Source organism: Macrotis lagotis, chromosome 6 (genome assembly GCF_037893015.1).
Source record: "Macrotis lagotis isolate mMagLag1 chromosome 6, bilby.v1.9.chrom.fasta, whole genome shotgun sequence".
Classification (NCBI taxonomy): domain Eukaryota; kingdom Metazoa; phylum Chordata; class Mammalia; order Peramelemorphia; family Peramelidae; genus Macrotis; species Macrotis lagotis.
This window is the reverse complement of record NC_133663.1, coordinates 156,062,755-156,083,638: the sequence shown is the minus strand read 5'-3', so window position 1 is coordinate 156,083,638 and position 20,884 is coordinate 156,062,755. Positions and strand designations below refer to the sequence as shown.

Below are 20,884 nucleotides of genomic sequence, written 5' to 3'. Positions count from 1 at the left end.
AGGAAAATTCCTCTTCCTAAATTCAAATCTGACCTCAGATACTTACTAGCTGTGAGTACATGGGCAAATCACCTAGCAGTATTTGCTTCAGTTTCCTCATCTGTAAAATGAGCTGGAGAAGGAAATGGAAAATCATACTTGTATCTTTGATGTCCCCCCCCCAAAAAAATGGTCACAAAGAGTCAGACACTAGCAGTTGAACAAACAAAGCAGTCTACTTTGAATGTGCGTTTACTTTGATATATAGAACATTTTCCTCAAAAAAGAGCATTACTTTATTATGAATTAGAGGAACATAGATTTTAAAATTATTTTTCTCTTTTTTTTCTTGCCTATGATTATCAAATTAGCTTTCTCAGAGTCATTGTGTTTTATCAATGAGTGATAGTATTTTGGACTCAAAATTAGTCTCTTTCTCTGCTAGTTATTATCCATGTCAGTCAGACAGTTAATATTTGTTAATTGACTTCTTTGCCAGGCATTGTGGAAAGCACTAAGAATAAGGAAAAAAAGGTTAATAAAACCCTTTCCTTCCCATCAGTAAACTCACAGTTTATTGAGGGAGGACAACATGCAAACAAATATGAACAAGTAAGCTGCATACAAAATGAATAGGAGTACTAAATACAAGAAAAGCACTAGAATTCAGAGGTATTGGAAAATTCTTTCTATAAAAAGTGGAATTTTAATTGAAATTAGAAAGAAGTCAAGGAAATCAGATGTTTGAGGTGAGAAGGGAGAACATGAACTGACACATGAATTCAGAAGATGGAACATCTTACTCAAGAATTAACAAAAATACTAATAACATTGAATCAGAGCACCTAGGAGCACAGGAGATGTATAGAGTGAAAAGACAGATAGGAGGTAAATTATGAAGGGCTTCTTCAAATAGCTTTGAGAATTTTTTTATATTTCTGGGCCCATTTCCACTATTTCTACTATTGCAAAATAGAAATAATAACAAATCCTGTAGTACTTAATTCATTAGAAATAATAACAAATCCTGTAGTACTTAATTCATTGATTTCTTGACCATATTAGCTGTAAAGAATATTTTAATAAGAATTATTTTAATTTAGTTTCACAAATAAATCCCCTACTGATATAAGACTGTGTTAAAAACCAACTGATTCAAAAGCTGATCTACTGAACAATTGCAGTTCTCATTGCAAATGAATAAATTGACCTCTCAGTACAGATAATATCTGTGAGCAAGCAACATAAACCAGTTTTCCCAGTTCTTAACAAAGTATCCCCTCTCTACAAAGCATCTATCAAGTGCTCTTACTAATTCACCTTTAAATCCTTAGGTATATTCTCTGCTGCAATGGGTATTTGGGTATTCTCCATGAAATTGCTTCTAGGTCCCTAATTTTCTGTGTCTGTGTGTGTGTGTGTGTGTGTGTGTGTGTGTGTGTGTGTGTGTGTGTGTGTATGTTTCTGATGTCTACTACCTGTTGGATATGTTGAGCATGTAATTTCACAGCAAGCTACCAAGGCCAATGGGTAGAAGAAAATGATAGAAAACACTTTTTCTATATTCCATTCTTCCCACCCCCTGCCACAGATGTAATGCTTACACATCTCAAAAGTCATTGCTAACACTGACTTTGCACTAGCTATATATTGACTGCTACTCAGGTTTGAGATTGACAGGAGCTGACGAGTCTTCTGCCTGCCAATGTAAAACTCTTGTTCTAAATCAATAAGAAAATCTTTTCTGTTCCCACATTTTGATAAAAAAACAATAGGGTTAGATTTGTCTTTGGATTTCATTAGTTTATGCTCATTACTTCAGATAGCTATCCTAATTATGATTTCAACAACTGAATTTGGGAAGGGGAGAGGGACCAAGTCCATGTAATAAGAAAGATCACTCAGGAACAGGCAGTATCTAATTTCCTTTGTACATTCCAAAGAATATTTTTTGATTTAGCATTTATATGTAAATTATGCAAGATAATAAGACAGGATTATTTATCTCAAGGAATCAACCTCAAAAACGTATAGTTTAAGTAAACATAACACATCTAAGTACAAGTTGGGAGAGCATTCTCATTGGCCCTTTCTCTGAGGGAAAGCATCTAACCTTATTGAGTCTTACATTCTGATGAATTTTCATGGTTTCCCATAGTAGGGGGTTATTTATTTATTTATTTTGATTTGTTTTCTGCAGGGTATGAGGAATACTCATAGTATATGTCAGGCATTGTAATAAGGAATTTAAAAATAGTATCTTATTTGATCCTCAGAACCTTCATTTTACACTTGAGGAAAATGAGGTGGAGAATAAATGATTTTTTGTCTGTCATCTCATAGTTAGTGTCTGAGACTAGATTTGAACCCAGATTTTCCTCACACTATGCTTTATCTACTGTGCCATGTAGCTGAAATTAAAGCCACAAACTATAGTTAAAGGAGAAGTTAAGGCCTCATAACTATAGATTGTGCTTCTTTGGGTGACTCTATTAAAGAAGCAGAGCTAGCTAGCTAGCTAAAGTATTTATTAGGTGATTACTATATGCCAGAGGCATGTCAAGAACATGATGAACATGAAGATATTTGCTCTATGAATGTAAGGACAAGATGCTGAAGCCATTTATTTAGAGATTTAAGCAATTGTTAAGGTCCTACATCTGAAAATCCTTGAATCTGTAAATTATGTTCAAAGACATGCATAAAGCATGGGGTCAAATGTGCTGGCATATTCTGGGCAAACATCCAAGGGCCGATGTTCTATAAGACAAAAAAGATAAAATGGCAGGTTCATCACTTTATAAACATCATGCCATATTAACAAAATGTGGGCAGAAAAAAATGCCTGTAGTATCTAAGGAAGGAAAGATCACCATGTTTTTTATAGAATCATGCATTTGTAACAACCAAATTCTCAAGTGTGTTATAGTGTAGCCATTTGTCTGTCCTATTTATATTTTGTCTGAGTGCAGCATCAAAAATTATAATGTTTCATATATTTTGTGAATTATAATTGTATTCTGTAGTAACTGACTACTTGATATTCATTTTCTTGATTAGTTGCCCATTTAAGTCTTCTCCCATTTACTGCCTCACTAATCCACCATGAAGCGATAACCACCAATCAAAATACCAAATGCTATGAAGGTGAAAGGACTAAAGCATATTTTGTATAATAGCTATGTTTTACTGAAAACATTAGTTTTGGGAATTTGGATGAATCATTTCAGAACTGAAAATAAGGATATTATAGAAGTCTCCAAAAATTATATTGCCAGAAAGCAAAGGTTACAGAATACATTTTGCTATTGTGTTTCATTGCTATTATGCTGATTGTTCCTGTCACCATCATTATGACTTCCCAGATCAAAACATTCCTCTGTAGCCATCACCTCTGCTATCAAATCTCCCATAGATGTGAAGTCCTTGAGAAAAGAGCTTTTCTCTCTTTTGTATTTATATAGCCAACACTTAAACTTGCAATACATGCTTTTCAATCATCCATCAATCCATTATACTAAATGAATCTATTCATCCATTCATTATACTAAAAGAAAGTCTGTATCATTTCTGCTAGCACTCTATACAATTTTGAAGAACCTTAGCTCAACTCACTTATATGACAAAAAGGTCCAATGACCTTATATCCAATAGCAATATATTTAAGACTATAAAGCACATTTCCTATTCTGTTCAAAACACTAAGCTGCCAAGATGACAAAATTCACCCGATTCCTTATATTTTCCTTTTTTATTTTGAATTATTTCTTTTTTATTCTTTTATTTGTGATCGTCTCTCCTTATCTTGACAAATAATCATTCTTTAAACTTAGGATCATTGGTCTAGATCAAAAAGGGTCCTTAGATGTGAGAGGATCAAATCCCTCATCAGAGATATTTGGAAACTGAGTCCTAGAGACATAAAGTAGTTTGCCCAAAACTACTCAAATCTTGTAAGTAGAAAAGCTAAGAAGTAATTTTGAGCTCCAGTCTTCAAGTTCAAATGTATATAACTTAAACTACTTGAAATTCCACAGTATGTGATTGTATTTAACCTAGGTACCTTGTATATTTTCCAATTCTCAAGTTCCAGGCCTGGCAGTTCTTTTGAGTTCTAGAGTGACATTTCCAACTCCCCAGGATACATATTCTACTCTTAGGTGTTAGATAGTGCTGCAAACACCATGTCCAAAAAAGAACCTACATTTCAAACCAGGTCATTACTTCAAGCAATATAATTCACTAGGCTTCACAAGCTTAAAATTTTAATGCTATCTTTAGTTATGAGATGGCAAAGAAAAGGAAAAATGTAAGAACTGAAAAATCCCTAATGACTATTTCACAAGTATTCAGGTCTTTTCTATTTTTACTGTAACTAGCCAATAAAATCTCATATGACTATCCCCTAAGATACTTATAATGGATTTCTCCCCAGTCTATCTATTCCTCATATTTGTGTCAAATTAATCTTCCTATTACACGTAGATCTCCTAATGTCAGTCTTTAGCTCAAAAGTTCAAAATGCATGGAACTTGGGACACTCTATAACCATCACTAACTTGGTGCCACTTTATTCACCATGCTTTCTAGTTTTCTGATTTTTTCACTATTCCTATTGACAGTCTCCTATTTCAGTCATTTTACTAAAACGATTCCTTATATCCCTGATGGCATTCTTTCCCATCTTTGTATGTAACTTATTCCCTAAAGAACAACTCAAGTGACATCAGATTTCTATATAGTGCTTATTCACCTCTCAAATGTGCTTATTCAGTGTTGTATTCAATGGTTATGTGTTTTGGTCTTATATTGGAATGAGAAACTAGTTTCATGAGACTACAGTTTATGTCTTGTATTAATTTTATATCTCATCTTGCATAACACAATTTTTAGCCCAGTATAAATGCTAAATGCATCACACATATCTACAAATGAATTGGAAGGCATGAGGACAAAGAAAGAGAAATCTTCCAAAAAATTTACTTTTTAAATGGGATGTGTGATTTCTTAGAGAATGTCCAAAGAGGATGTTTTTCAATGCTCTATGAGTCCTAGTTGCTGGTTTGTTGCTGTTTGTCTTCATTCTGGAAGAAGAACATGACATGAGGGAGATGATATCATGACATGAAAGTGAACTGGGTTTAAGTAAGGGATGTTTTGCAGAGACTCCAGTATCACTTTCTCCTCCAGAGTCATTTGGGTCTAGTGGCCAATTAGAGATCAGGACATCTTAAGAAGGTCCCAGATGTAGTGGGAAACCTGAGTCTTTTGTAAGCCAAGGTCATTTCCCAGATATTAGTTTGACTGGGGAGTTATTGGAAATATTGTAAGGTTAAGTGACTTTTCTAGGATCATAAAGTCAGCATGTTGTGTCAGTAGAGAGGATTGAACTCAATCTTCCAAACTCCAAGGCAGGCTTTATGCCTAGTTGCTTTTCTAGCTCATGGTTACAACTAAATATAACACAAATTAATCTATGTGTAGAGAGAAGAAAGCCACCAAAATACATTTCTTTAAGGAAAGATTTTTTTTTCTTTTGACTTTATATGCTTAGCATCTAGCACAGGAGTAGAAACTTGATAAATGCTTAGTGTATTCAATTTAATTGAAGGCACAATATTTTATAAGCGCAGTATGGTAAGTATTCATTGTGACAGAAGTTTTTGTTTAATTTTCCACCTAATCATACCTTAAAAGTTAACAAAAAAGACACAATTTAAACTACCATTTAAAAATAGTCAAAAGAACTTCCACATAAGAACTTAAACATCTGAGTTTTATAAAGACATTTCAGCAAAAGTGAAGTATTCAGTCCCCTCCTCCTCTCTTCTCTGAACCTATGATTATATGTAATCAAAATAAAGCTTGTCAACAGCTGTAATAGCTATGCTGTTGCTGGCTCTCAGTGTGTTGGTGTTATCTATCATAGAAGGAAAGAACATACAACTTTGGAGGTGGATTTTTCCTTATTGAGTTTTGACAGATTCAGACTAAATCAAGAGCTTTGCTTATATTATCCAATCAAACTATTCTCATATTCTAACTGATGAATCAAATCCATCAAAATCATCAAATCAGTTGTTTATTTTTATACCAAATTTTGTACCAAAATTAATATTTCCTGAGAAAATTATAACTCTTTGATGTTTTTAATATTTACCCTACAAAATAACAAAAAAAATATACCAAATGCAGAAGATAATAATTATCAAAGGTTCTCCTGTGAAATGTATCTACTTCAAAAGAACATGAAGACTCACAGTAGAAACAATAAAAACATAACATCTTCAGTTTAGATAATTAGGAAATCAATTACAACACTTCATGAAAGAAAATAATATTATATACATTTGATAAACAGAGTAAATATCCATTTAGCTAATATCAATTATAGATTGAATATCTACATTGACAGTGGGCACACCGTGTGAATAAATGAAATTCACACAGTCACTAAAGGAATGATCAATATGGATACCCTATTTATTTTCCAACTCATCATGACCCCATTTAGGGTTTTCTTAACAGCAATACTTGAAAGGTTTGTCATTTCTTTGTCCAGCTTATTTTACATATGAGGAAACTGAAATAAAAGGATTAAATGACTTGCCTAGGATCACACAAATGTTTTGTGTCTGAGAACCAAATTTGAACACAAAAAAGATGGGTCTTCCTGACTTGTGGCCCAACACTTTTTCTGCTATGCCACCTAACTGTCCTGCTTAAGGGATGATACAACTGAGAATAATGAACTTAGAGTCAGAATACCTGTAAATCAGAGGCTCTGTGACTGGAGGCTTCAGTTTCTATAAAATAATTGAGTTGAACCAAAATATTTTTAACCTGTTTGTATCTGTTATGGCACTTTTTGGTCATCTGATAAAGTCTTTGAATCCCTTTCAAAATGATAACTTTTCAGGCAAAAAATAAAAATACAGGATTATAAAAGAAATCAATCATACTGAAGAACAATTATTAAATCCTTTTTGTAAAAATAAGTTCAAAAACCCCAGGTTAAAAAACTCTGAACTAGCTAACTCTGTGAACCTTTCAGGACCATATGTTATATGTTTCAATGTTTCCAACAAACTACCTCTTCCTTCCTTCCTAGGGCAGCCACTCCACTAAGGGAATCACTCTCTGGCTCAGCATGACTATGAGAAAGGAACTGTGCCTGAGATTCAGGTCTGTCTTCTAGACAAGAAACTACTCAGCCTGAATGGACTCAGCACAAAATTTCCAACTGAGATGGGGAAGTCATGTGGCAAGGTATTTTGCCAGGGAATTCAGTCTGACAACAAAACATTGTAAAGTAGTTAGCAGTACATTAAAGGCAATGAAAGTATGGAATATTTCTCAAATTTGCATATCAACTCTGTACAGCAGTCATTATGATTTTGTTATGGTTTTTGCTTTTATATGAGAGTTATTGAAACAAGTGTACCTCCTAAATGATTTGCAGTCACAGTCTCATTTAGAGTCATATATTGTTAGTGCTACAACTTTAGAAATTATCTAGTTTATAGAATTTTAGAGCTGGAAACAGGAGAGTTTGGAAGCCAGCTTCACTGACTTGCAAGAGACAATAGTTACACTTTAAATCTAAGCATTTATACATTGGAAATTGGCAACTGCTACAAATCAGGACTAGATTTATTGTTTTGCTTATTGTTTAGACCTAAGGAAGATATAAAGAAAATGTAAATAGTGCAAATTAAACTTAAAAGTGTTTTTTTTTTTTGTTTGTTTTGCAAGGCAAGTGGGGTTAAGTGGCTTGCCCAAGGCCACACAGCTAGGTAATTATTAAATGTCTGAGACCGGATTTGAACCCAGGTACTCCTGACTCCAGGGCCAGTGCTTTATCCACTGTGCCACCTAACCACCCCCTAAAAGTGTTTTTGGTGTACTTTTTTCCCCCTCAGAGACCTGATAATTAAATATTTACCAGCACATTCTTGGTTCAAAGGGATGTTGATGGTGGTGGTGTTGGCACTCCTTCATTCTTGAAGAGAACTAATGACATCAGAAGAGTGAAGCCTTGACTTGTAAATGGATTGGGTTTAAGTGACAAGCTGTGCAAAGTCATTAGTGTCACACTTTCCTCCAGAATTATTAGAGTTTAGTGGCAAGAGATCACTTCAGGATGACAAGTAATTGCCCTTGATGTGGCAATGGTGCCCAATGAAGGAATAGACCTTGACTCTTATAAGCTAAGGTCTTACTCAAATCTTAGTTTTTCTGAGGCTACATCCATCAGTAATTAAAGGCTAGGCAAAAAACTGAGGCAAAATAAGAACTTAAGCTTCACAAAAGCATCAGTCTAGGAGGGGAAAACCTCAAAATTTCTGGTCAGAAAAGAAATAATTGTTATTTACACACACTCAACCAGCAAAACCCAAACAATAAGCAAATGAGGTTTGAGTCCATCCCTAAAAAAATCAACATACAAAAAAAAGGAGGAATCTACTTTCTTCTTGAAAATCACCAATCAGGGGAAATCCATTGCCCACCCCTCCTGAGAAAATGCACTGTGTCTTGAAATAACTCATTGCTAGAAGATTTTTATTGGCATCAAGTCCAAATTTGACTCTTTTTGATTTGTACCCATTGGTTGTGATGCTTCTACCTAGGTTGAATAAATTCAATATTATCCCTTTTCCATATGAAAACTTTTCAAGTATTTTAAGACTAATAACAGTCATTTGTATTATATCAAATGACTTCTTCAAGATAAGCTTCTCGAATGAATCTCCTAGGATAGATAAGGTTTTAAGGTTCTTTAACATCCTAATTTATCAATAATTTGTGGAATCCAAGAACTCAGTATTCTGAATGTGGTCTGATCAAAATACAATACTAGGGTACTTAGCCCTTTGTATTAATAAAAGTCATGGCTCTCAAAGGATTTCATTAGCTTTATGGCTATCACTTCTAACCATTATCTCACATTGTATGCAAGCTGTGACAAACTCCAACAGAAACTCTGAAGGAGGTATATTTACTTGAAAAACCACAAGTAAAAATTATCTGTGTTTTATTTTCCCAATTAAATATAATGTGGTTTGATTGCACAAGTAAATTTGATACCTCTGTTATATTACATTTTTTAAAATTTTCCAGATAAACTGCATTTTGACTGCTTAATTTCTAGATACTAAACTGATCTTTTATAGACTAAGGTGTAAAAAATACATTTATTCCAATTACATTTCATCTTTTTTTTTACATTCAGTCCAGTACTGAGCCTGTCAAGTTTAAACATCAACTCATCTAGAGTGTGCTAGTTATCTTTACCAACTACACAAATAGGATAACCATGTTGCTTTTGCTTTTATTTAAGTCACTAATATAGATGCTAATGTAAGGACAAACAGAAATTTCTGGGGTAATTCTTTAGGAGAAACCTGTCAAATGGATACTGTATTATTTAGGACTCTTAGTAGATTATATTCTTTCAACTAGTTCTCAAAATATCTAACTGTATTACATATTAGTAAAGAGATGTCAAAATCTGACTGTGGGCTTGTGAGGCCTACAATATGAATACATTTCAAACTTGATTTAAATATAATAAGGGAATATTTAACAAATTTTTACAGTATAATAAAACAGATATCACATTTTAAAATGAAGTCAAAGTGCTGCTAATAAGGATCTATTTGAATGAATGGTCCCAGTTTCTATTTGAATGTGATACCATGGATCTAAGATATATTTCCATTTTTTTCAGGAAAAACTATATGATATACCCTTTGATCCAGCAATACCACTACTGGGTCTATACTATGAAGAGATTATGAAAAAGGGAAAAAACATTACTTGTACAAAATATTCATAGCAGCCCTGTTTGTGGTGGTAAAAAATTAGAAATTGAGTGCAAGTCCATCAATTGGGGAATGGCTTAATAAATTGTGGTATATATAAGTGATAGAACACTACTGTTCTATTAGAAACCAGGAAGGATGGGAATTCAGGGAAGCCTGGAAAGATTTGCATGAATTGATGCTGAGCAAAATGAGCCGAACCAAAACACTGTACACCCTAACAGCAACATGGGGGTGATGATCAACCTTAATGGATGTGTTCATTCCATCAGTGCAATAATCAGACACAATTGCAGGATATCTGTGATAGAGAATACCATCTGTATCCAGAGAAAGAACTGTGGCATTTGAACAAAGACCAAAGACTATTACCTTTAATTTAAAAAAAAATGTTATCTTATTATGTAATTTTGCTATCTCTCTTATTTATTATTCTTAAGGATATGATCTCTCTCTCATCACATTCAACTTAGGTCAATATATACCATGGAAACAATGTAAAGACTAACAGACTGCCTTCTGTGGGGGTTGGGGAGTGGGAAGCAAGATTGGGGAAAAATTGTAAAACTCAAAATAAATAAAATCTTTCTTAAAACTATTTAAAAATCTACTATAATATATATATATATATATATGCATATATATATATATATATATATATATATATATATATATATATATACACATGTATATATATATAATTGCTGGGGATATAAAAGGAGGAAAAGGATAATGCCTGCCCTTAAAAATCTTTCAACCTCCTGAGAGAGACAACAAGCAGACAAATATATGCAAACAAGGTGTGTACAGAAAAGAAAAGAAAAATGAACCACTAAAAATAGCATGGCTTGGAAAAGGCTTTTTATAGAAAATGGGAGTTTAGTTGGGCCTTGCAGGAAGTCAAGGAAATCATTAGGCAAAAATAAGGAGAAACTGCATTCTAGTCATTAAGAAAAACTGGATAAAATCTCCAGAGCCAAGAAATTGGCAAGGAGACCACCATCATTATTAAAAGAGTGCCTGACAGGGAGTAAGATGTAAGAAAATTAGAAAGATAGGAAAAATTCAATTATGAAGGTAGACTTTGAACTCCAAACAGGGTTTTTATCTGATCCCAGAGGTAATAGGGAAGCATTGGAATTTGAATACAAAGGCGAAATAGAACTCTTCTTTAAAAAAATTATCATTTTGATGGATGAATATAGGATGGAGTATAGTAGGGAAAGTCTCAAGACAGGCAGACCTACAAGAAATTTACTGAATATTCCAGGCATGAGGTGATAAGGTCTCTGTACCAGAGAAGTGTCAGTTTCAGAAAAAAGAAGGGAACTTATTCTGGAGTACTTACTTACAAAGATGATATCAACAAGGCTTGGCAACAGATTGAATATGGGGATGAGAGCTAGCAAGAACTTGATGACAACAAATTGCAAACCTGAGTGACTTGGAAGGATGTTAGTAGCTGTGTTCCCAAATGAGATATTATGAATGAGTGAGGATTCAGGGGAGGAAGATAAAGGATTTGGCTTTGGATACTTTGGACTTAAAATATCTACTGGATATTGAAATATCCAAAAGGTATTTGCAGATTGAATATAGGTCAGAATAAATTGTTTTTTGAAAAATGCATACCTTTACTAAAATAAGAGTGAAACAAAAGGGAAGAAACACATTTTCAGATTGTCTTCTATTCTTTTCTTTTTCTCTCTTTCACTGCCCTCTCAGCAAGGACTTTTGCTGCCTAGAATAAGAATTGGAGGCTGCTTTATAACATCTGAAATGAATTATCTTTCTGAAGATTCAGAAGCTATCGCTAGAACAAGAATCAATATATTTTTAGTGTTGATGCTATTCAGTGAATAGCACCTAAATTCATATAATTTTCTTTGCTAGTAAATTCTGTAATAAAATATTTAATAATGAAAATGTTCCATTGACCATGACATCATTGATTTGGATGTGATCAGATTTCTGAAATCATTATTTTCAGATGTGATCTTTTCAAACCCATCTTGTTTGACTCTTGTTCATGTCCTTCCATAAGTTGATTCCTATTCCTCCCAAATGCTTGTTACCTTCCTTACTTTTTCATCACATCTTGAAGGTTCTAGTAGAGCACTCTATCTTTTGTCACTTATTCTTGTTTTTGGACAAATCTTTTTTGCTTTTTACCTAGATATTGCCCTGATAACATCCATTTTTCTAGCTATAGACTGCTCACACCATACACTCATGCATTAACCTTAGTGTGATACTCAGTATTAATTCATTTAAAATTTGTGTTTCCATGGCATATCTAGACAGTAATGTCAATAGCATATTATTGTTCAAAAGATGAAACTTCCAGAAAGGATAATGATCAATGTTAGAAGGGATGTGGGAAATCTGGGACACTAATACATTGTTGGTGGAGCTGTGAACTTATCCAGCCTTTCTGGAGAGCAATTTGGAACTACACCCGAAGGGCAATAAAATGTGCATACCCTTTGATCCAGCAACACCACTACTGGGTCTATACACTGAAGAGATTATGGAAAAGGCTTAAAAACATCACTTGTACAAAAATATTCATAGCAGCCCTGTTTGTGGTGGCAAAGAAATGGAAATTAATTGAATGCCCTTCAATTGGGAAATGACTTAACAAACTGTGGTAAATGTATGTCATGAAACACTATTGTTCTACTAGAAACCAGGAGGTATGGGAATTCAGGAAAGCCTGGAAGGATTTGCATGAACTGATGTTGAATAAGATGAGCAGAAGCAGAAAAACACTGTACACCCTAACAGCAACATGGGGGCGATGATCAACCTTGATGGACTTGCTCATTCCAACATTGCAACAAACAAGGACAATTTGGGGTTATCTGCGATGGAGAATGCAATCTGTATCCAGAGAAAGAACTGTGGAGCTTGAACAAAGACCAAAACTATTATCTTTAATTTAGGGGGGAAATGTTAACTTATTATGTAATTTTGCTATCTCTTATACTTGATTTTTCTTCCTTAAGGATATGATTTCTCTCTCATCACATTCAACTTAGATCAATGTATACCATGGAAACAATGAAAAGACTAACAGTGCCTTCTCGGGGGGGGCGGTGGGGGAGTGAGATTAGGGGAAAAGGGTAAAATACAAAATAAATAAATTTTTAAGACTATATGACATAATTAGAATTGCTAGCACTCTAGAGAAGACAAAATAACAGTTTTCTTCTCATCTACTATTTTATTAACCTGGACAAAAAATGAAAATAGGGTTAGTCCAAGATATTTTATTCTCAATGGAGATAAACTGGCTCTTTATATTCACTAATTTCTTTTCTAAATATTCAGTGACAATTTATTTTAGAAATAAATCATACAATTTTCCCCAGGAATCAAGATTTTAGCTTATGTAATTGGAAGTTTCTGTAGTCTTCCTTTTTTTATTGAAATTGTTGTGTTCTCTATTTTTGACATCTCTCCCATTTTCCATGATCTTTCAAATATCACTGACAATTTCTTAGTTACATGCCTGTAATTCAAGTCATTCTCTTAATTATCAGCTTAGTTGTCTTAGACATCCTTTGATTGATTTGTTTCTTTTACTTCTATTTTTCATCTTTGTGTGCAAGAGAGTATTCTGTGAAAAGAGAACAAAGGCAGGGCCAAGATGGTGGGGGAAAGGCAGGGACTCACCCAAATTCTCTTCCAAACCACTTTAAATAATGACTCTTAATATCAAACATTTAAGGAACAATTAATTCCCATTTTATGTAAACTATTTTAAAAATAGCAGAGGAAGAAATTCTACCAAACTTCTTTTATGACACCAAGGTATTGACACCTAAACCAGGAAGAACCAAAGCAGACAAAGAGAATTATAGACCAGTCTCACTAATGAATATTGATACAAAAATCTTAAATAAATAAAATTTTATCAATGAGACTACAGCAAGTTATTACCAGGATAATAGACCATGATTAGATTAAAAACACTAGAAAGTTGAGGAATAAATGTTTTCCTTAAAATAATAAATAGTATCTGTCTAAAATCAACAAATATTATATTCAACAAGAATAAAGTCGGAGCTTTTCCAATAAAATCAGGGGTGAAAGAAGCATGCCCATTATCCCTATTAGATATGCTAACAGTAGAAATAAGAGAAGAAAAGGAAACTAAAGGAATCAGAATAGGCAACAAGGAAACAAAGCTTTCACTCTTTGCAGATGACATGATGGCATACCTAGAGAACTCAAGGAAATAATAATCTAAAAAATTCCTTTAAGCAATTAGCAAATTCGACAAAGTAGCAGGATCTAAAATAAACCACATAAATCATCAGCATTTCTATATATATGAACAACAAAGCCCAAGAGCAAGAGATAGAGAAATTCCATTTGAAATAACTGTAAACATCATTAAATACCTGAGAATCTACCTCCCAAGCCAAACCCAGAAAGTATATGAACACAATTATGAAGTACATCTCATCCAAATAAAGTCAGATCTAAATAATTGGAAAAATGTCAAATGCTCAAGGTTACTTTGAGCTAATAAAATAAAAAAGACAATTCTACACAATTTAAATTACTTATTCAGTACCACACCAATCAAACTACCAAATAAATACTTTACTGAGTTAGAAAAAATAGTAACAAAATTCATATGGAGCAACAAAAGGATAAGAGTAGTAAGGGAACTTACAAAAAAATGTATAGGAAGGTGGCCTATCTCTATCAGATCTAAAGCTACACTATAAATTAGTAGTCAACCAAATTGCCTGGTACTGGTTCAGAAATAGAGTAATAGATCAGTAGATTAGGATAGGTTGAAAAGAAACTACAGTAAATGACTAAAGCAATCTATTATTTGCCAAGCTCAAATACATCAGCCTCTGGAATAAGAAGCTATTTGACAAAAACTGTTTGGAAAGCTGGAAAGTGGTATGGCTAAAACTAGGTATAGCTCCATATCTCCCATCCTATACCATGAAGTTCAGGAAAGGTGTGCTTCACCAGGACCAGGGCTGTAAAAAAGGCCATGGCACAGCCCATCCCAGCCCCAAAATCATTGGCAACAGCTCCAAGGGGGCAGTGAGAGAATTCTGCTGTACCTAGGTGAGTGTGGAGTGAAGAGCACAACCACAGGATCTGTAGTGAGAATCGGGAGAAAGCAGCCTGCACCACCCCCCAGAGACAGTAACAGAAGCCTGCAGAGATTTCTCTGCTCTCCCTGGGGTAGGACTCTGCTGTTTGCCTGCACTCAGACCCAGGTTGCAGTTTGGGCTTCTATACTAACATAGCAGAATCCTGCTTATAGCCCTAGGACAGAGGGCAGTGCTGTGGTTATCTATATATCAAAGCACAGGCAACAGAGCAAAAGACTTTGGAGGAATAAAGGTCCCAGTGGGGTGTCCCCCCCCCAAAAAAAATCCTAAAGCCTTGGAAGTGCATAAATTAGCCTTGGGCTGAGGAAATGAGTAAATAAGAAAAAGAAGAATCTTACCATAGAGAATTACTTTAGCCCTATGGAAGATCAAAACAAATACTCAGACAATGACAAAATCAAAGCTTCCATATCCAAAACCTCCAAGAGAAATAGAAAATGGGCTCAGACTATGGATGAGCTCAAAAAAGACTTTGAAAAGCAATTAAGGAAAGTGGAGGAAAAAATGGCAGGAGAAATTGAGAGAATCATGAAAACCAAATCAAAAGCTTGGTGAAAGATATACAGAAAAATATTGAAGAAAATAATGTTAAAAACTAGTTTAGGCCTAATGGGAAAAGCAAAACAAAAGGCAAATGAGCAGAAGAATGCCTTAAAAATCAGAAGTGGCCAGCTGGAAAAGGAGATAGAAAAGTTGTCTGAAGAAAATAACTCCTTCAAATGAAAAATGGAATTAAAGGAAGCTGATGACTTTGCAAGAAATCAGGAAGAAATAAAACTCTTCCAAAAAAATCAAAAATTAGAAGAAAATGTGAAATATCTCATTGGAAAAACAACCGACATTGAAAAAAAATCCAGAAGAAATAATTCAAAAATTATTGGACTATTTGAAAGTCACAACCAGAAGAGCCTAGACTTCAATTTTCAAGAAATAATACAGCAAAATTTCCCTGAGAGCCCAGAAGCTGAGGGTATAATAGAAATTGAGAGAATTCACTGGTCAGTCCCTGAAAGGGATCCTAAAAGAAAAACTTTAGGAATATTATAGCCAAAACCCCAAACTCCCAAATCAAAGAGAAAATTCTAAAAGCTGCAAGAAACAGACAATTCAAATTATGGAGGCTCCATAGTCAGGATTACACAGGATCTGGCAGCATCTACATGAAGGGCCTGTAGGAATTGGAATGTGATATTCCAGAAGGCAAAAGATCTTGGTTTACAACCGAGAATCAACTACCCAGCAAAACTGAACATCCTCTTTCAGGGGAAAAGATGGACTTTAAATGAAAGAAGGGACTTTCAAAGTTTCCCATCTAGAAGACCAGAGCTGAACAAAAAGTTTGAACTCCAAGTACAGGACTTTGGTGAACCATAGAGGGAGTGGAAGATAGGGACTAACTATGAGGAACTTGATGATGTTGAACTGTTTGTATTCCTGCATGGGAAGAAGATATTGATAACTCATATGAACTTTCTCATTTATAAGAGCTGTTAGAAGGAGCATATATAGACAGGACATAGGAAGGAGCAGAATATAATGCTATGATGTGGTAAAGGGATGGAGTCAGTGGACGATGGGGGAAAGTACTGAGAGGGAGGAGATAGAGAATTGAATAAATGGGGGTAGGAGAATAGGATGGGGGAAATTCAATTATCAATAGTAAATGTGGGAAAATGTATTGAAACAAAGTTTCTCTGATAAAGACCTCATTTCTAAAATATAGAGAACTGAATCAAATTCATAAAAAATGTCATTCTCCAATTGATAATGATCAGAAGTTATGAACAATTTTCAGATAAGGTTATCAATGCTATCTATGGCCATATAAAAAATCCTAACACTTTTGATTATAGAAACAATTGGAGAACAATTCTGAGATACTACTTTATACCCACAGAATTGTACAATAGGACAGAAAGAGAAAATGACAAATGTTGGAAGGCACATAGGGAAAATGAAATAGTAATGCACTATTGGACAAATTGGGAAATGATTCAATAGTTCTGTAGAGCAATTTGGAGCTACCCCCAAAGGGCTATAAAACCCTGCCACCTTTTGACCTAGCAGTGTCACTACCAAGTCTGTATTCCAGAAGAGATGAGAAAAGGGAAGGAAAAGGACCAATATTTATAAGGATATTTATGGCAGCTCTTTTCTGGAATTGGAGGGGGTACCCAACAACTAGGAAATGACTAAACAAATTGTAGTATATCATTATGATGGAATGTTATTCTATTATAAGAAATGATAAACAGGATGTTCTTAGAAAAATCTATAAGTATTTAAAATGAACAAATGCAATGTGAAATGTACTTACTACATTCAAAGTAACAGCGGTATTGTAGAAGGATGAGCTATGAATGATCTTTCTTTTCTCAGCAATGCTATAAACTAAGACAACTCTGAATGACTTATGATAAAGAATATTATCCATCCCCAAAGACAGAGTTAATGGGTGTCTGAATACAAACTGGAACATACTTATTTTGCTTTATTTTTCTCAATATTTCTCCTTTTTTTGGGGGGGGGGCTATGTGTACTTTCACAACATGACTATTATGGTAATATTCTACATGACTACATATTTAAACCTAGATCAGACAACTTTCTTTCTCAATGAATGGAGTGATGTGGGAAGAAAGAGAATTCAGAAGTCAAACTTTAAAAAATAAATGTTAAAATTTGTTTTTTACAAGTAACTGGGAGAAAATAAAATGAAATAAAGTGTTAAAAATGATGAACAAGATGTTCTCAGTAAAACATGAAAAGACTTTACATGAGCAGAAACAATGTACTATATACAAAATTACAGCAATATTGTAGGATGATCAGCTAGCTATACATGACTTTTCTTAGCAGTCCTATGACCCAAGACAACTCTGAAAGACTTATAACAAAGAATGCTTTCCAACTTCCTCCCCCCAAAGAAAGAAAATAGAAGGAAAGTGAGAATTAATCAGCTCTGCCTTCTCTCACTTCTCAATTACCATGATACCATCTACCCCAAGATGAAGCCACACCATACCCTGTTGGAGAGAGGGGAGCCAAGACAAATTAACATCACTGTCAATACCACTTTGGCCACTATTTTCCTTAGATAGCTTGGGACATTGAACCCAAGAGCTACAGGCATAATAATGTTCATCAAAACACTAGATAAAGATTTTATACTAGTTTCCACCGCCATCATGGAGTGGAGAAATCATCATAGAGGAAAAAAACCCCACTTCCTCATTAAAAACAGCAAAAAAAATGCTAACCAATGATCATCAATAGCCATAGAGGCAAAACATCTCTGAGAATAGCAACACCTTGCACTTCCCTATAACTAGTCCTACCTTCTTCCAGGTCAAAGTTTCTGGAGAAAACCCATGAGTTCTAGCTTCTTAGAACTGTGGTCTTTCTACTTCAACTGAGGCTGATATTTGATGTAGTGTAGAGTGTATAGAAAAAGAAAAGAACCAGGGAGGAAGTTGATAAGTGTTTGTCTAGCCAAAAGAGCTACTAAGTGTGTTAAGGACTTTTATAAATATTATTTTGGTTAATTTTAGGGTTATTTAGTATATTTGGGGTTATATTATTAGGGTTATTCACAATAACCCTAAAAGGAAGATGCATTTTGCAGTTGACAAAACTGAGGCAGAGGCTGAGTGAGTTCATACTGTAATAGATATCTGAAACCAGATTGAAATGCATCTTTCTCTCTCTTTCCTAAAAACCATGCACAAGAAGCTCTTCATTGTCGCTTGGTACAAATATTTCAAAGAGAGAGAAGGTAGATAGGAACGATACTTTAATGATGACCAAAAACTGAACCAGCTAGATCTATGCTCTTAAAATTCTAGAAAAGGAATCAAGGAAAATAGCATTTTTCTCTTTTGAACAATATCCTCTGGCTGATCATGTTCTGTAGGAAGGAGTCAGAGAACATGTGACCCATTAGAAGAGACCAGGAATAGTTTCATCCTCCACAGGATAATCCCCACTTTATAAGGGTTCAAAATAGGTAGTTGTATTATGATGGATAGCATATATTCTGAGAATGAATTGTCCTGAATTAGCAAAGCTTGATAGCTTTTGACTCAGTGAATTTATAAGTTCCAATTCAGACTGAGCTCTTATGAAATGTGGGACATACATGGAGTTCAGAGGCTATCATGACATTGGTTGTATTTCAGACATAAAATGAAAGGATATGAATAGTGTGTTACCTGACCAATTATCTACTGCTATTGTACTTATTGCCTAGTCATAACAATTAATTTTAGTTGTATCTTTATTATTTCCATTATATATTTTTTCAAAATCTTAGTATTTCAATAAGAGCACCCACCCAAACTTAAATGCTATGTTAACTAAAAACCCAAATGGAATCATTTAAAATATCTAAAGACTGAATAAGAAAAAATTCTACTTTCAACCAGCACTGCTTTGTATGTCAAGAAATGTAATGCCTCTGTCTTTGTGCCTTGTTTACCTGTAAAGTGAATTAGTTGTTGATTTTGAAACCTCTCCCAGTTATTCTGCTTCTGACATGGATGAGGGAGGGAGAGGGCAGAATTTCAGCTTTTGATGTTGGCATGTTAGAAAGTAGAAAACAGAATAGCATAGCAGTTAGAGAAATGTTGTTTTTATATCTAAAGGACAGGAGGCTCAACCTGAGTCAAAAATGTAAGACTTGAATACCTTGAAGATGGAAATTTCAAATTCAAGGTTGAAACCTGTGATGTACTGAGTGTTTAATAAAAGTTTAAACTCTAAGAATGTCATTTTTTGTCTCAGGAAAAAAATAGAAAGCTATTTAAAAGTTTTACTCTAAGTATGTATCTTTATTATTTAAATTAAAATTACAGAATATATTGTCTACAAAGCATTTTTTCCTTTCTCAGGCAGATTACATATTAAGATATAAGTTGTTCTTAAAATGAGATATTTCATAATTTACTTAATTTAAATTTACAAAAAATCAGTATCTTGGAAATTAATTGTTCTGAACAAATAATAACAATACTTTCTATTTTTATCCTTGAATTCAGTATATTTAATAATAAGTATTCAAAACCTTCTTGAAAGTATACTATATAGCATCTCCTTTATCTATATTTTTTAAAAACTCCCAGATTTAGATATAAAGTGAAATGATAAATTCTTATAAAACAGTCAAATCTTTAAATATAAAATTAAAGATACAACAAAGTTTAAAATATAAATATTCATATATACTATATAAACTAGTTCTTTTTATCTTTATTAATGTTGATTTCTTTTAAATCAAGTATATTTTGTAGACAACCAGCACTGTGACAAGAATTTTAGGTTGTTTGACCAGTCTTATGTACAATGTATTCACTTAACTTTAATTACTTGCTAGCTTGAAGTTGATAAGGGTTTTTTTTTTATTTCCTTTCTACCCAAGATTGTCTTCAATCTTGCTTTGCAATGTTGGACATTTCCAATTTTCCTCGATAAAACCAGTTCTTTAAACTCCCAATATATTTTTAAGTTGACCAATAATACCTATTTTTCAAATGTTGAAAAGACCAACTCTCACTTCTTACTCTATCCAAAGAATATGCACAAACTCATACACAGGAAGAATTGGAGAAAAAACTCCAGATACTATGGAAGTAGAATTCATTTGTTATACAGATTTTTGTTTAAGCATCCAAACTATTGAATTACCTAGTTTCCCATAGCTATAAAAGTTCCCATAAAATGGAAAGGGGAAGGGTTGGGTCAGTAAAAGAAGAAAGGTTTTAGTAGATTATTTTCTCAAAGAAAACAGTGACTGCAACCTCTCATATGCTTGTCCCCTGAGAAGTCTCAGATAACTCAGAAAGACTCTGGTGGCATTTGATTTGTTAATGCAATTATTACTCAAAGCTTTCACGGATGTTTACTTCATACAACATTTGTGTTACTGAACTCTTT

The 20,884-nt window shown here is 33.8% G+C and overlaps 1 protein-coding gene across 3 annotated transcripts in view; it reads right to left on the bottom strand.

Moving 5' to 3' along the window:
• Nucleotides 1-20,884, bottom strand: part of GPC5 (glypican 5) — a 2,040,883-nt gene that overhangs the window by 858,608 nt on the left and 1,161,391 nt on the right. The gene's annotated exons all lie outside the window — the stretch shown is intronic.